This window comes from Salvelinus alpinus, chromosome 2 (assembly GCF_045679555.1).
Source record: "Salvelinus alpinus chromosome 2, SLU_Salpinus.1, whole genome shotgun sequence".
Lineage (NCBI taxonomy): Eukaryota > Metazoa > Chordata > Actinopteri > Salmoniformes > Salmonidae > Salvelinus > Salvelinus alpinus.
The window spans coordinates 113,671,235-113,689,001 of record NC_092087.1 but is presented as its reverse complement, the minus strand read 5'-3'; the positions used below and the strand labels follow the sequence as shown (position 1 = coordinate 113,689,001).

General features: G+C 40.7%; 1 protein-coding gene and 1 pseudogene across 1 annotated transcript in view; one reads left to right on the top strand and one right to left on the bottom strand.

Moving 5' to 3' along the window:
* Positions 1 to 9,164, top strand: part of LOC139548873 (zinc finger protein 180-like) — a 241,669-nt gene extending 232,505 nt beyond the window's left edge. The window contains exon 2 of the transcript XR_011669782.1: positions 6,345 to 9,164. The gene's annotated coding sequence lies outside the window, so the exon portion shown is untranslated. The remainder of the gene's footprint in view (positions 1 to 6,344) is intronic.
* Positions 1 to 17,767, bottom strand: part of LOC139547821 (zinc finger protein 271-like) — a 145,768-nt pseudogene that overhangs the window by 89,805 nt on the left and 38,196 nt on the right.

Here is a 17,767-nt window from a genome sequence, read left to right as displayed (position 1 = left end):
TATGAGAACTCCCCTGAGTTTTCCCCCATGGAGGTGAATTAGTGAATAGACACAGAGCCTAATGTGAGTTTCCTTCAGTAGCACTCCTGATCTTGTGCTGTAATGTTCAGAATACATTGTGAACAATGAAAATCTCCTTACCACAAACACAGAAAGGCCGAAGGTCATCTGGCACACTGCTTAGGTTTTGACTATCTTAAGACAATTGTAAAATAATTTAACAGACGTCAATTGTTGTACGACTTAATGGGTATACTCTGGGCATCACCTTTTACCTCAAATTAACAGTGGATTTTTGCTGTGGGACTTTAACCGTCTGTCTGACCTTGTTGTTCACACAGGAGAGAGATGTGACCATCGTGGATCCTCTGGGGAGCCTCAACAACCTCATGATGCTGACGAGGCAGAGAAGAGTCTCTCCAGATCAGAACTCCTCAAGAAACACCAGCAGAGACCCACAGGAGAGAAATCTCATTACTGCTCTGACTGTGGTAAAAGATTCAATTCTTCATTAAAACTTAAAATACATCAAAGATTACACACAAGAGACAAACCATATGGCTGTGCTCAATGTGGGAAGCTATCTCACTCGATAGGCATGTTGTTAGATCGGGCCCAGTCCCCAATGTCATGCATTTGGGTTGGCACATCTGAGAATGAATCCTGATATTCTAAAAGCAGGGCAACAACATCAATATAATCATATCTAAAAGCAGGGCAACATTTTCAATATAAATGTACCCAAAAATGGTCTGCTGGTTACATGAATAACTATGATTACTAAATGTTACATAATATGAAAATCAAAACCAAATGTTCACCCCTTTGTTAATATGTATTGGCAATAATTCACTTAATGGTGAGGCATGGAATAATAAAACATGTATCTTTTGTCAGGCTGGATGTTTGAAGTATGAGGTGATTTGAGTCATGCTTCTTCAGTAGTGGAATAAAAACAATTAGCATTTGAATGTTATAAAGAAATACTGGAGTGATGTCAGATTGTTAATAAAATTGATTATAGACCAATTTATTATACTGCTTTCATGTGTGTATATACACAAACATCTGCAACAATTATCATATTACATGTATTTTTTTAAACAAGCAGCTTTTTCAACTCGTAGAAAACAGCTAGCTACATTTTGAAGTGCTGCATTTTGATTAAAGTGGGTCACCAACGCAGTAAGTGTAACACAGCTCTTTTTTTTTGTTAAATAATACTCTTTCAATTCAGAGCCTGGATTTTCCCCTGAGGCTAATATCCATATCATGCTGCAATCAATTGAACAGGGCAAAGGATAAGGTAGAACATCATTAAAATACTCCTTCTACAATGTTAAAACATTCTACATTGTGACATCATTAAAATACTCCTACTACAATGTTAAAACATTCTACATTGTGACATCATTAAAATACTCCTTCTACAATGTTAAAACATTCTACATTGTGACATCATTAAAATACTCCTACTACAATGTTAAAACATTCTACATTGTGACATTTCATTGATATCATGAAACAACTCCTTCATGTATGTATTTTCTGATGTTTGATCAGAGATCTTTTATCAGAGTATCTCTTGTCACATAAATCACAGCTATAAGGTTTCTCTCCTGTGTGTGTTCTCTGGTGTGAAGTCAGCTTGCTAGATGCAGGAAAACTCTTCCCACATTGATCACAGCTATAAGGCTTCTCTCCAGTGTGGGTTCTCTGGTGTACTATCAGGTTGTTTAGCTGAGTAAAACTCTTCCCACATTGATCACAGCTATAAGGTTTCTCTCCAGTGTGTGTTCTCTGGTGTAGAGTCAGATTGCCAGACCGAACAAAACTCTTCCCACATTGACCACAGCTATAAGATTTCTCTCCTGTGTGTGCTCTCTGGTGTAAAGTCAGAGAGCCAGATTGAACAAAACTCTTCCCACATTGACCACAGCTATAAGGTTTCTCTCCTGTGTGTATTCTCTGGTGTACAGTCAGAGAGCCAGATGTAGTACATCTCTTCCCACATTGACCACATCTATAAGGTTTCTCTCCTGTGTGTATTCTCTGGTGTAGAGTCAGAGAGCCAGATTGAACAAAACTCTTCCCACATTGACCACAGCTATAAGGTTTCTCTCCTGTGTGTATTCTCTGGTGTGATATCAGGCTGATTGACTGAGTAAAACTCTTCCCACATTGAACACAGCTATAAGGTTTCTCTCCTGTGTGTGCTCTCTGGTGTAATGTCAGATGGCCAAATCGACTAAAACTCTTCTCACATTGACCACAGCTATACGATTTCTCTCCCGTGTGTGTTCTCTGATGAACTTTAATGCCTGATGAGGTGAATCTCTTCCCACAGTCAGAGCGGCAGTGAGTTCTCCTCCCTGTGGGTCTCTGCAGGTGTTTCTTGAGGTGTTCTGATCTGGAGAGACTCTTCTCTGCCTCTTCAGCATCATGAGGTTGTTGAGGCTCCCCAGAGGATCCACGATAGTCCCGTCTCTCTCCTGTGTGAACAACAAAGTCAGACAGATGATTAAAGGCCCACAACAGCGGTAATCCACTGTAAAAGGTGATGCCAACAGCATAGCCATGATGTTGTACAACAATTGATGTCTGTAATGAATGTTTAAATTATTTGACAATTGTCTTAAAATGAGCAACAAGTCATATTTTGTCTAAAATGTCACATTAGTAGTAACATCTAAGATTGTAGACTAGAAATAAGTTATTCATGTTGTTGAAACTCTAAGCAGTGTGGCAGAAGACTTTTGGTCTCCAATACAGGCCCCTTTCTGTGTTGCTAAAATTGCGGCACGAGGGCAATTTGGTTGCAGAAACTCCTCCATGCTAATGAGGAAACCACTAGTTATGGATGTAGTATATCTGGTCATGAGGAAACCACTAGTTATGGATGTAGTATATCTGGTAATGAGGAAACCACTAGTTATGGATGTAGTATATCTGGTAATGAGGAAACCACTAGTTATGGATGTAGTATATCTGGTAATGAGGAAACCACTAGTTATGGATGTAGTATATCTGGTAATGAGGAAACCACTAGTTATGGATGTAGTATATCTGGTAATGAGGAAACCACTAGTTATGGATGTAGTATATCTGGTCATGAGGAAACCACTAGTTATGGATGTAGTATATCTTTTAATGAAGAAACCACTAGTTATGGATGTAGTATATCTGCTAATGAGGAAACCACTAGTTATGGATGTAGTATATCTGGTCATGAGGAAACCACTAGTTATGGATGTAGTATATCTGCTAATGAGGAAACCACTAGTTATGGATGTAGTATATCTGGTCATGAGGAAACCGCTAGTTATGGATGTAGTATATATGCTAATGAGGAAACCACTAGTTATGGATGTAGTATATCTGGTAATGAGGAAACCACTAGTTATGGATGTAGTATATCTGCCTGGAGAAAAAATGGTGAGCAAAGATTAGAGTTTTTCACAACGTATTCTGAATGTGAATGGGGGAAAACTCAGGGGAGTAACCTCCATTTCCAGGTTGCTTATGAGTGCATTTCACACTACTTTGGATTATAATTGTAAGGCTCGTTTGAATGTCCTGCTTAATATAATGTTTGTGTCATCATCACAAATAAACCGCTTTGTACTTAAACACTTCAACCAGTAAAATGCTCTTTGGCTAGCTTTTCCATCAGCCTGACAATGAGGGTTTGTACACTATTTGCCAAATTGGCCCATAACTTCACCTAACAACAAATATACCTGTAATGAACGAAGAAGCACTTTGGTTGTTATTGCATGACATACATAGTGTACTCTAGGATCCATAACAACAACATAGACCTACTGTAGGACCCATAACATTACCTAACAACAACACAGACCTACTGTAGAACCCATAACTTCACCTAACAATAACATAGACCTACTGTAGGACCCATAACTTCACCTAACAACAACACAGACCTACTGTAGAACCCATAACTTCACCTAACAATAACATAGACCTACTGTAGGACCCATAACTTCATCTAACAACATAGACCTACTGTAGGACCCATAATTTCACCAAACAACAAATAAAGGAAAATAGCTCTGTATGTTGTACAATAGCCTATCCATCAAGGAACAGTTCTCTACACATTATGAGCAAAGTATCTCTGTGTGCAAACAGACTAACGAGACCCTACCAGTAAATCAAGCAGACAATAACACATTATAAACACCAATTTGTTAGGGATGTTGGATCCAACGTGGAGCACGGCATAACTGTCTTTACCAGAGTAATGAATGAAGAAGCACTTTGGTTGTTGTTGCATGTCGTGATGTTTGTCATGTGACTGGCATTCAGAAAATGATTTCCTGGATCAGCTGATGATCGATGAACATGTGACTAACTAAACAGCTACAGTATTAAGAATTATGTGTAATTATTGAAGAACCACATTAATGACAGTATCCACTTGGGTGTTGTCAATAAAGTTAAGGTGACTCTCGGTTAGAACCATTGAATTTAGCAAACTCTGAAATTATTTAGGATTTCTGCAAACTCAAATGATTTGATTTGGAATTTCTGTGCCCATGAAAACTGTTTTCCCAGCGTAATATAAGGAAACTAAATGTTACGTGGGTAGAGTGCATTTCAGAGATCTGAATACAAAAAAACTGTGCTAACAGGACAATAACCTAAACCACAAGGCCAAATCGACGCTGGAGGACCTTACCAAGATGACATTGAATGTTCCTGAGTGGCCTAGTTACAGTTTGGACTTAAATCATCTTTAAAATCTATGGAAAGACTTGAAAATGGCTTTCTAGCAATGATCAACAACCAACTTGACAGAACATGAAGGATTTAAAAAAGAATAATGAATGTTCACATGTAGATCAGTTGCCTATTGGATGACATCACGACTTCCCATCAAGCCAACTCCTTGAAGGTCTTACTATGACATCACTCACTCCTTCTAGTTTGCAGTTGTCTAAAAAAACACTATTTTGCTCAAAACATTTTTTTGTTTCCCTTTAGTGTGTTTATACTTTACTGTATTTATATATCACTTTCAACAGGAAAAGTTTTTTATTTATTTTTTATCACTGGAGGAGGTCATGAACAATTCATTAAAAAAATGTTCACCTTTATTTAACCAGTTGAGAACAAGTTATCATTTACAAATGCGACCTGGCCAAGATAAAGCACAGCAGTGCGACAAAAACAACAGAGTTACACTTGGGATAAACAAAAGTACAGTCAATAACACAATAGAAATATCTATATACAGTGTGTGCAAATGGAGTACAGAGGCAATAAAGGCAATAAGGCAATAAATAGGCCATAGTAGCAAAGTAATTACAATTTAACAAATTAACACTGGAGTGATAGATGTGCAGATGATGATGTGCAAGTAGAAATACTGGTGTGAGCAAAAAAAGTAAATAAAAACATGGGGATGAGGTAGGCAGTTGGATGGGCTATTTACAGATGGGCTGTGTACAGCTGCAGCGATCGGTAAGCTGCTCAGATAGCTGATGCTTAAAGTTAGTGAGGGAGATATAAGTCTCCAACTTCAGCGATGTTTTCAATTCGTTCCAGACATTGGCAGCAGAGAACTGGAAGGAAAGGCGGCCAAAGGAGATGTTGGCTTTGTGGATGACCAGTGAGATATACTTCCTGGAGCGCGTCCTATGGGTGGGTGTTGCTATGGTGACCAGTGAGCTGAGTTAAGGCGGCCTAGCAAAGACTTATAGATGACCTGGGGCCAGTGGGTTTGACGACGAATATGTAGCGAGGGCCAGCCGACGAGAGCAGTGGTATATGGGGCTTTGGTGACAAAACGGATGGCACTGTGATAGACTGCATCCAGTTTGCTGTGTAGAGTGTTGGAGGCTATTTTGAAAATGAAATCGCCGAAGTCAAGGATCGGTAGAATAGTCAGTTTTACAAGGGTTTGTTTGGCAGTGTGAGTGAAGGAGGCTTTGTTTGGGTCAGTTGGTTACCTGGAGTACTTCTCCTGTCTTATCCAGTGTCCTGTGTGAATTTAAGTATGCTCTCTCTAATTCTCTCATTCTCTCTTTCTCTCTGAGAACCTGAGCCCTAGGACCATACGTCAGGACTACCGGGCATGTTGACACCTTGCTGTCCCCAGTCCGCCTGGCCTTGCTGCTATTCCAGTTTCAGCTGTTCTGCCTGCGGTTATGGAACCCCTACCTGTCCCAGACCTGTTGTTTTCAACTCTTAATGATCGGCTATGAAAAGCCAACTGAGATTTATTCCTGATTATTATTTGACCATGCTTGTCATTTATGAACATTTTGAAAATCTTGGCTCTCTCTAATTTTCTCCTTCTCTCTTTCTTTCTCTCGGAGGACCTGAGCCCTAGGACCATACGTCGGGACTACCGGCCGTGGTGACTCCTTGCTGTCCCCAGTCCGCCTGGCCTTGCTGCTATTCCAGTTTCAACTGTTCTGCCTGCGGTTATGGAACCCCTACCTGTCCCAGACCTGCTGTTTTCAACTCTTAATGATCGGCTATGAAAAGCCAACTGAGATTTATTCCTGATTATTATTTGACCATGCTTGTCATTTATGAACATTTTGAAAATCTTGGCTCTCTCTAATTTTCTCCTTCTCTCTTTCTTTCTCTCGGAGGACCTGGGCCCTAGGACCATGCGTCGGGACTGCCGCCCGTGGTGACTCCTTGCTGTCCCCAGTCCGCCTGGCCTTGCTGCTATTCCAGTTTCAGCTGTTCTGCCTGCGGTTATGGAACCGCCACCTGTCCCAGACCTGTTGTTTTTCAACTCTTGATGATCGGCTATGAAAAGCCAACTGAAAATTATTCATGATTATTATTTGACCATGCTTGTCACTTATGAACATTTTTGAACATCTTGGCATAGTTCTGTTATAATCTCCACCCGGCACAGCCAGAAGAGGACTGGCCACCCCTCATAGCCTGGTTCCTCTCTAGGTTTCTTCCTAGGTTTTGGCCTTTCTAGGGAGTTTTTCCTAGCCACCGTGCTTCTACACCTGCATTACTAGCTGTTTGGGGTTTTAGGCTGGGTGTCTGTACAGCACTTCGAGATATTAGCTGATGTACGAAGGGCTATATAAAATAAAATTGATTGATTGGTTTGCGAAATAGGAAGCCGATTCTAGATTTAATTTTGGATTGGAAATGCTTGGAAATGCTTAATATTAGTCTGGAAGGAGAGTTTACAGTCTAGCCAGACACCTAGATATTTATAGTTGTCCACATATTCTAAGTCAGAACCGTCCAGAGTAGTGATGCTAGTCGGGCGGGTGTGGGCAGCGATCGGTTGTTGATTGATCGGTTGTTCTTATCGGCTGTTGAGTCTGCCGATAAGAATACGGTGGTTGACAGAGTCGAAAGACTTGGCTAGGTCAATGAAGACGGCTGCACAGTACTGTCTTTTATCGATGGCGGTTATGATATCGTTTAGTACCTTGAGCGTGGCTGAGGTGCACCCGTGACCAGCTCGGAAACTGGATTGCACAGCGGAGAAGGTACGGTGGGATTCAAAATGGTCAGTGATCTGTTTGATAATTAACTTGACTTTCAAAGACTTTAGAACGGCAGGGCAGGATGGATATAGGTCTGTAACAGTTTGGGTCTAGAGTGTCACACCCTTTGAAGAGGGGGATGACCACGGCAGCTTTACAATCTTTAGGAATCCCGGGTGATACGAAAGAGAGGTTGAACAGACTATATATCTATATGTATATATATATACACACCTTAATAAAAGGCACATGATAGCCAGCTTGGAGGTTTCCAAAAGGCTTCATCAGACCAGAGAATCTTGTTTCTCATGGTCTGAGAGTCCTTTAGGTGCCTTTTTTGGCAAACTCCAAGCAGGCTATCAGGTGCCTTTTACTGAGGAGTGGCTTCCGTCTGGCCACTCTACCACAAATGCCTGATTGGTGGAGTGCTGCAGAGATGGTTGTCCTTCCGGAAGGTTCTCCCATCTCCACAGAGGAACTCTGGAGCTCTGTCAGAGTGACCATCGGGTTCTTGGTCACCTCCCTGACAAAGGCCCTTCTCCCCCGATTGCGTAGTTTGGCCGGGTGGCCAGCTCTAGGAAGAGTCTTCCAAACTTCTTCCATTAAAAAATTATGGTGGCCACTGTGTTCTTGGGGACTTTCAATGTTGCAGATATTTTTTGGTACCATTCCCCAGATCTGTGCCTCGACACAATCCTGTCTCGGAGCTCTAAGGACAATTTATTCGACCTCTTTGCTTGGTGTTTGCTCTGACATGCATTGTCAACTGTGGGACATTATATAGGCAGGTGTAATCATACACAATATGATTTCATGTGGCACAAACAAAAAACACAAATTCTCAGTCAAAAATATAAGTCAGAATACAGCCTTTCTATTCTCTCATTTGATTTCAGGATCTCTGAATGTTCTTCCACACAGAGAGCAGTGGTAGGACTTTTACCGTGTTTATCCTCTAATGCTCCTTCAGGCTACTTGACCAGGTAAAACCCTTTCCAGACTGGGAGCATTGGAAAGGCTTTTCTCCTCTGTATCCTCTCATGAGCTTTAAGGTACGCCATTCGTGAATATCTGTTTTTACATTGGGAGCAGAAAATACTTTTCTCCTGTGTGTATTCTCTCATGCCTTTTCAGGTTAGTTAACATAGTAAAACTCTTTCTACACTGGGAGCATTGGTAAGGCTTTTCTCCCGTGTGTGTCCTCTCATGCAGTTTTAGGTTCCCTAACCAGCAAAAACTATTTTCACAGTGGGAGCAGTGATGTTGTCTCGCTGGTTTGGGCGTCTCTGGGTCTGGTTCCCCTGAAGGACTCTTCCCGCTGTCAGAGTGAGAGTCTGGTTTCTCTCCTTGCAAAGACACACAGAGTATGTCGTTAAACAGAGACCTAAATGAAACCTCCACATGATAAAACTGTCTTCCTATGAAGTTTAATCTAGACTAGATCCCTCAATAAAAGAGCAGAACTGGTTGTCACAGAGTGGCTGTAGTGCTTTGTAGGCTGGGTAAATCCATTTGAATTCAATACATTTTTGACAGCATCCCTTTTGATTTAAAGAAATCTTTCCTTACATGTTTGACTATGGAAGAAGTGGTAATAAAGTGACTTCATGTAACTGAATGTAAAAACATTCATGAGATATACAGTACCAGTCAAACGAGTGGACACACCTACTCATTCAAGGGTTATAATTATTTCTTTTACCATTTTATCTACATTGTAGAATAATCGTGAAGAAATCAAAACTATGAAATAACACATATGGAATCATGTAGTAACCAAAAAAAGTGGTAAACAATTCTAAATATATTTTAGATTTTTCAAAGTAGCAACCCTTTGCCTTGACAGCTTTGCACACGCTTGGCATTCTCTCAACCAGCTTCACCTGGAATGCTTTTCCAACAGTCTTGAAGGAGTTCCCACATATGCTGAGCACTTTTTGGCTGCTTTCATTCACTCTGTGGTCCAACTCATCCCAAACCATCTCAATTGGGTTGAGGTCAGGTGATTGTGAAGGCCAGGTTATCTGATGCAGCACTCCATCACTCTCCTTCTTGGTAAAATAGCCCTTACACAGCCTGGAGGTGTGTTGGTTCATTGTCCTGTTGAAAAACAAATAATAGTCCCACTAAGCGCAAACCAGATGGGATGGCGTATCGCTTCAGAACGCTGTGGTAGCCAGACAGGTGTGTGCCTTTCCAAATCATGTCCAATCAATTTAATTTACCACAGGTGGACTCCAAACAAGTTGTAGAAACATCTCAACGATGATCATTGGAAACAGGATGCACCTGAGGTCAATTTCAAGTCTTACAGCAAAGGGTCTGAATACTTATGTAAATAAGGTATTTCTGTTTTTAATTTTTAATAAATGTGACATTTTTTCTCCAAACCTATTTTCTCTTTGTCATTACGGGGTATTGTGTGTAGACTGATGAGGATTTTTATTTATTTAATCAATTGTAGAATAAGGCTGTAATGTAACAAAATGTGGAAAGACTTAAGTGACAAAAAGGGGGTTAAAGACTTAAAGACATGTAAAAATATAGATATAATTTTTTACATCTCTTAGATATCAGACAGACACTTCAGAACAAACTTCCTTTAGATGTTCTGGGGGAAACAATGTTACTATGGTTACTGTTGTTCCTGTTGTGAATGTTATCCAATGTGTTCCTATGGTTACTGTTGTTCCATGTTGTGAATGTTATCTAATGTGTTACTATGGTTACTGTTGTTCCATGTTGTGAATGTTATCTAATGTGTTACTATGGTTACTGTTGTTCCATGTTGTGAATGTTATCTAATGTGTTACTATGGTTACTGTTGTTCCATGTTGTGAATGTTATCCAATGTGTTACGATGGTTACTGTTTTTCTATGTTGTGAATGTTATCCAATGTGTTACTATGGTTACTGTTGTTCCATGTTGTGAATGTTATCCAATGTGTTACTATGGTTACTGTTGTTCCATGTTGTGAATGTTATCCAATGTGCTACTATGGTTACTGTTGTTCCGTGTTGTGAATGCTATCTAATGTGTTACTATGGTTACTGGTGTTCTATGGGTTACAGCAGTATGGACAAATAATTTTTGTTGATACTTCCATGGGTCTTACAGTTCAAAATCAAATAGCAAAATGATCCTTGGTATAACCTTCTTAAAACAGTACAATACAGGGGTAGCCCTTCATGTTGTTTAAATCTTCTTAAAACAATTCCATATAGCTTAGAAGAACCTCCCCCTCAGACAGGGCTTAGCCTGTAATGGGTTAAAACTATCTGAAACTTACATTACTCTGAGACTAGTTATCCTGGGATCTAACATTACTCTGAGACTAGTTATCCTGGGATCTTACATTACTCAGACTAGTTATCCTGGGATCGTACATTACTCCGAGACTAGTTATCCTGGGATCTAACATTACTCTGAGACTAGTTATCCTGGGGAATAGTTTTAATACATTTGCAAAAAATCTAAACCTGTTTTTGATTTGGCATTATGGGGTATTGTGATGGCATTATGGGGTATTGTGTGTAGATTGATGAGGATTTAAAAAAAATAATAATCAATTTTAGAATAATGGGATGCACCGATATCACATTTTTGGCCAATATTTTCCTTGCCCCAAAAAACGATACCTATAACCGATATTTAAAATTTTAGCGGCCTTTTAACATTCTAGTACAGTTAAAAAGTTAAACACACACACAGACGCAGCGGTCTAAGTCACTGCATCTCAGTGCAAGAGGCGTCACTACAGTCCCTGGTTCCAATCCAGGCTGTATCACATCAGGCCGTGATTGGGAGACTCATAGTAGTTGTCTGTTATTGGTGTAGAGGGAACGACAAAGGAGATGGATCCCACAGTAGTTGTCTGTTATTGGTGTAGAGAGGAAGACAAAGGAGAGGGATTCCACATGTGGATAGGAAGACACAAATTATCATTATTACTGGAAAATATTCATTTAAAATCCAGGAATTGAACAACTTTTGCTCTCTAGGTCATGCCAGTAGGCTACAGTAGGTTGTAACTCTCTAGGTCATGCCAGTAGGTTACAGTAGGTTGTATCTCTATAGGTCATGCCAGTAGGCTACAGTAGGTTGTAACTCTCTAGGTCATGCCAGGAGGCTACAGTAGGTTGTAACTCTCTAGGTCATGCCAGTAGGCTACAGTAGGTTGTATCTCTCTAGGTCATGCCAGTAGGTTACAGTAGGTTGTATCTCTCTAGTTCATGCCAGAAGGTTACTATAGGTTGTATCTCTCTAGGTCATGCCAGTAGGTTACAGTAGGTTGTAACTCTCTAGGTCATGCCAGTAGGCTACAGTAGGTTGTAACTCTCTAGGTCATGCCAGTAGGCTACAGTAGGTTGTATCTCTCTATGTCATGCCAGTAGGTTACAGTAGGTTGTATCTCTCTAGTTCATGCCAGAAGGTTACTATAGGTTGTATCTCTCTAGGTCATGCCAGTAGGTTACAGTAGGTTGTAACTCTCTAGGTCATGCCAGTAGGCTACAGTAGGTTGTAACTCTCTAGGTCATGCCAGTAGGCTACAGTAGGTTGTATCTCTCTAGGTCATGCCAGTAGGTTACAGTAGGTTGTAACTCTAGGTCATGCCAGTAGGCTACAGTAGATTGTAACTCTCTAGGTCATGCCAGTAGGCTACAGTAGGTTGTAACTCTCTAGGTCATGCCAGTAGGCTACAGTAGGTTGTAACTCTCTAGGTCATGCCAGTAGGCTACAGTAGGTTGTATCTCTCTAGGTCATGCCAGTAGGTTACAGTAGGTTGTATCTCTCTAGTTCATGCCAGAAGGTTACTGTAGGTTGTATCTCTCTAGGTCATGCCAGTAGGTTACAGTAGGTTGTATCTCTCTAGGTCATGCCAGTAGGTTACAGTAGGTTGTAACTCTCTAGGTCATGCCAGTAGGTTACAGTAGGTTGTATCTCTCTAGGTCATGCCAGTAGGCTACAGTAGGTTGTATCTCTCTAGGTCATGCCAGTAGGCTACAGTAGGTTGTATTTCTCTAGGTCATGCCAGTAGGCTACAGTAAGTTGTAACTCTCTAGGTCTTACCAGTAGGTTACAGTAGGTTGTATCCACGTGGAAACAATTATCAACCCAATGTGGAAAGTGTCGAGTTTTGGTCAACAACAAAATGAATGGCTTATTTGCTACGTGAGGTTTACTTAATCCAACAGAAGTTTCGTAATGCTTAAGTTGTAATGTGGACACGTGACATACCGACAACTTTGATAAAAACACTATAGGAGTTGTCTCCAGATCGCTATGCATATTCATGCTAGTAGCTTAGCATCTCTCTCCATTGAATACAGGCGGTGCATATTCATGCTAGTAGCTTAGCATCTCTCTCCATTGAATACAGGCGGTTGACGACAACAACCCTCGTAGAATATAAACAATAGATTACAATAATAAGATGTATTCACCAATCCAAAGAAAGGATAGGCGGGAGCTAGACAACCCGCAGTGAAGCTTTGTGGACAACGACTCGCCTTGTTAGGGCGGAGAGACATCTTGTCACTATATCCATAATCTTTGGTGTAGCCAACCCAACTCTCGCATGGCACTATTGGGGGGCACGGTGTGTAGTAAAAAACATCACTACATTAAAATCGCTACCGTGCCCCCCAGTCTGCGGTCAGCAGATAGACCCTTCTCACATATATATATTAAGTCACTTTTTGGAAACGGAACGGAGAAAACAAGGGGTAGCTTGCTCTCTAGTCGTCTGATTCTAGACATATCAGTCATCATCCTGGGCCCTCCGTTGAAGAGGTATTGACGAGCCAACTCCAAATATCCAAAGTTAAAAACACATTTAAGGCGGTACTTACTGGTGTTAATCAGATCTCCTATTTCCTCCTCTTCATCTTTCAATGTAACAGTAATCTCCCCTTCCTTCTTCACTCCAAAAACGTCCCCCTCTTCTTTTACTGTAACATCTTCCTCCTCTTTCACTCTGAACGCGTCTTCCTCTTCTTTCACTGTAACGTCTTTCTCTTCTTCTTTCACTGTAACAGCCTCACCCTCTACGTCTTGTTTTACTGTGACATCCTCTTCTTCCTTCTCCTCTTTCACGACAATGTTCAGCCCCAGAGCTTCTTTCTCTGTCCAGCAGACCGCCTCTTCTTTAGCTTTTGTTTATGAAGAACCGTCCACTAGATTATACGTCACGCTGGCAGCGTCGCCTGAAAGACGCACATCGCCGTCTGCTGACTGGAGGGGAAACGCAGTTGAGGATCATATTTTATTTTCAGACAAAGATTATTTTAGATGGATTTTAGATTATTGGAAATGGATCTAATTAAATAATACTATTATATTGAGACATACAAAGACAGGAATGTGTTGATTGATTAGTGCGAATAAAAATGTTTACCACAGCATATTTAAGGTAGTTTCATTAATTTATACTACATCTAAATTAGCAGCTAGCTACTGTAGGTCTATACTGCTCCTACATGGTGTAACAATACATCATATAGATGTATATAATGAACAGACTAGGTCTATACTGCTCCTACATGGTGTAACAATACATCATGTAGATGTATATAATGAACAGGCTAGGTCTATACTGCTCATACATGGTATAACAATACATCATGTAGATGTATATAATGAACAGACTAGGTCTGTACTGCTCCTACATGGTGTAACAATACATCATGTAGATGTATATAATGAACAGACTAGGTCTATACTGCTCCTACATGGTGTAACAATACATCATGTAGATGTATATAATGAACAGACTAGGTCCATACTGCTCCTACATGGTGTAACAATACATCATGTAGATGTATATAATGAACAGACTAGGTCTATACTGCTCCTACATGGTGTAACAATACATCATGTAGATGTATATAATGAACAGACTAGGTCCATACTGCTCCTACATGGTGTAACAATACATCATGTAGATGTATATAATGAACAGACTAGGTCCATACTGCTCCTACATGGTGTAACAATACATCATGTAGATGTATATAATGAACAGACTAGGTCTATACTGCTCCTACATGGTGTAACAATACATCATGTAGATGTATATAATGAACAGACTAGGTCTATACTGCTCCTACATGGTGTAACAATACATCATGTAGATGTATATAATGAACAGACTAGGTCTATACTGCTCCTACATGGTTTAACAATACATCATGTAGATGTATATAATGAACAGACTAGGTCTGTACTGCTCCTACATGGTGTAACAATACATCATGTAGATGTATATAATGAACAGACTAGGTCTATACTGCTCCTACATGGTGTAACAATACATCATGTAGATGTATATAATGAACAGACTAGGTCTATACTGCTCCTACATGGTGTAACAATACATCATGTAGATGTATGTAATGAACAGACTAGGTCTATACTGCTCCTACATGGTGTAACAATACATCACGTAGATGTATATAATGAACAGACTAGGTCTATACTGCTCCTACATGGTGTAACAATACATCATGTAGATGTATATAATGAACAGACTAGGTCTATACTGCTCCTACATGGTGTAACAATACATCATGTAGATGTATATAATGAACAGACTAGGTCTATACTGCTCCTACATGGTGTAACAATACATCATATAGATGTATATAATGAACAGACTAGGTCCATACTGCTCCTACATGGTGTAACAATACATCATGTAGATGTACACTACCATTCAAAAATTGGGGTCACTTAGAAATGTCCTTGTTTTTGAAAGAAAATCACATTTTTTAATTTATCATTTATAAAAACTTGTTTTTGCTTTGTCATTATGGGGTATTGTGATGTCATTATGGGGTATTGTGTGTAGATTGAAAAAATGATTTAATCCATTTTAGAATAAGGCTGTAACGTAACAAAATGTGTAAAAAGTGAAGGGGTCTGAATGCTTTCCGAATGCATTTTATATATAGGGGCAGTACTTAGTGACATCACTTCATGAAACAGGAGGTACAAATATATAACATAGATTCACAATATCAACATTCAATGTATTAAAATATATGACCAAGCTGGAAGTGGAAACGCCAGCCCAGCCACAATCCTAGAGGTTCACTAATGATCAACCTCCTCCTTCACATCTGACTCCTGATGATCAACCTCCTCCTTCACATCTCCTGATGATCAACCTCCTCCTTCACATCTGACTCCTGATGATCAACCTCCTCCTTCACATCTGACTCCTGATGATCAACCTCCTCCATCACATCTGACTCCTGATGATCAACCTCCTCCTTCACATCTGACTCCTGATGATCAACCTCCTCCTTCACATCTGACTCCTGATGGTCAACCTCCTCTTTCACATCTGACTCCTGATGGTCAACCTCCTCCTTCACATCTGACTCCTGATGATCAACCTCCTCCTTCACATCTGACTCCTGATGATCAACCTCCTCCTTCACCTCTGACTCCTGATGATCAACCTCCTCCTTCACATCTGACTCCTGATGATCAACCTCCTCCTTCACATCTGACTCCTGATGATCAACCTCCTCCTTCACATCTGACTCCTGATGATCAACCTCCTCCTTCACATCTGACTCCTGATGATCAAACTCCTCCTTCACATCTGACTCCAGTGATCAATCCAGAGCGTCTTCTTTTTTGGGGAATCCCGATGGACGACGTCATCCAATAGGACGTCATCACCACCACCGCCCACAAGTTAATTGTCATTCAGGTTATTAATGGGAAGAACATTAGCAATATGTCCTGTCTGGTAACTTGTCTCGTTCAAAGGATTTACATTGGCAGGTGAACAGGGAGAAACCCCATTAAAAAAACTCAGTTGATCTTAAACTGCGGAAACACTTTTGGAAGTCTTTAACTGCATCAAAGTCTGTGGCCTGTGATGTTGGGACAAATGATAGTCCCTTATTATACAAGAGTCAAAATTCACAAATTCTACAGCACAACGGCAGAGTCATGTCTTCAGTGTAAAACTAACAATGACTCAATAATCCTTCTGGGAATGTTATGATGTCATAAAGTTATGGGCGGAGTTAGAAAGTTGGCTGTCAGAAGTACAGTTATACAATGTAAAATTACTTTTAATCTGTCTGTCTGTATATTTCAAAACATGGCATTTGAGGGTGCAGTGAAATACCCCAGAGATGGACGATAATTTTCTCATAATTCATCTTAAATATTATACTTAATTAAACCTGGAAATCAATCAATCCTCTGTTGTTAATTCAATAGAAAGGTCAAATGCTTTATTATCTAAAAGTTGAAAGTGACGGAGCGAAATAAAATGATGCTGATGTGTGTGCTGGCTGTGTTCTAGTGGGTCTGGGCAGGTGTGATGTAGTTAATGGAGATGGAGGTGTGTTCTAGTGGGTCTGGGCAGGTGTGATGTAGTTAATGGAGATGGAGGTGTGTTCTAGTGGGTCTGGGCAGGTGTGATGTAGTTAATGGAGATGGAGGTGTGTTCTAGTGGGTCTGGGCAGGTGTGATGTAGTTAATGGAGATGGAGGTGTGTTCTAGTGGGTCTGGGCAGGTGTGATGTAGTTAATGGAGATGGGGCTGTGTTCTAGTGGGTCTGGGCAGGTGTGATGTAGTTAATGGAGATGGAGGTGTGTTCTAGTGGGTCTGGGCAGGTGTGATGTAGTTAATGGAGATGGGGCTGTGTTCTAGTGGGTCTGGGCAGGTGTGATGTAGTTAATGGAGATGGAGGTGTGTTCTAGTGGGTCTGGGCAGGTGTGATGTAGTTAATGGAGATGGAGGTGTGTTCTAGTGGGTCTGGGCAGGTGTGATGTAGTTAATGGAGATGGGGCTGTGTTCTAGTGGGTCTGGGCAGGTGTGATGTAGTTAATGGAGATGGAGGTGTGTTCTAGTGGGTCTGGGCAGGTGTGCTGTAGTTAATGGAGATGGAGGTGTGTTCTAGTGGTTCTGATGTAGTTAATGGAGATGGGGTGTGTTCTAGTGGGTCTGGACAGGTGTGATGTAGTTAATGGAGATGGAGGTGTGTTCTAGTGGGTCTGGGCAGGTGTGATGTAGTTAATGGAGATGGAGGTGTGTTCTAGTGGGTCTGGGCAGGTGTGATGTAGTTAATGGAGATGGAGGTGTGTTCTAGTAGGTCTGGGCAGGTATGATGTAGTTCATGGAGATGGAGGTGTGTTCTAGTGGGTCTGGGCAGGTGTGATGTAGTTAATGGAGATGGAGGTGTGTTCTAGTGGGTCTGGGCAGGTGTGATGTAGTTTTAATGGAGTTGGAGGTGTGTTCT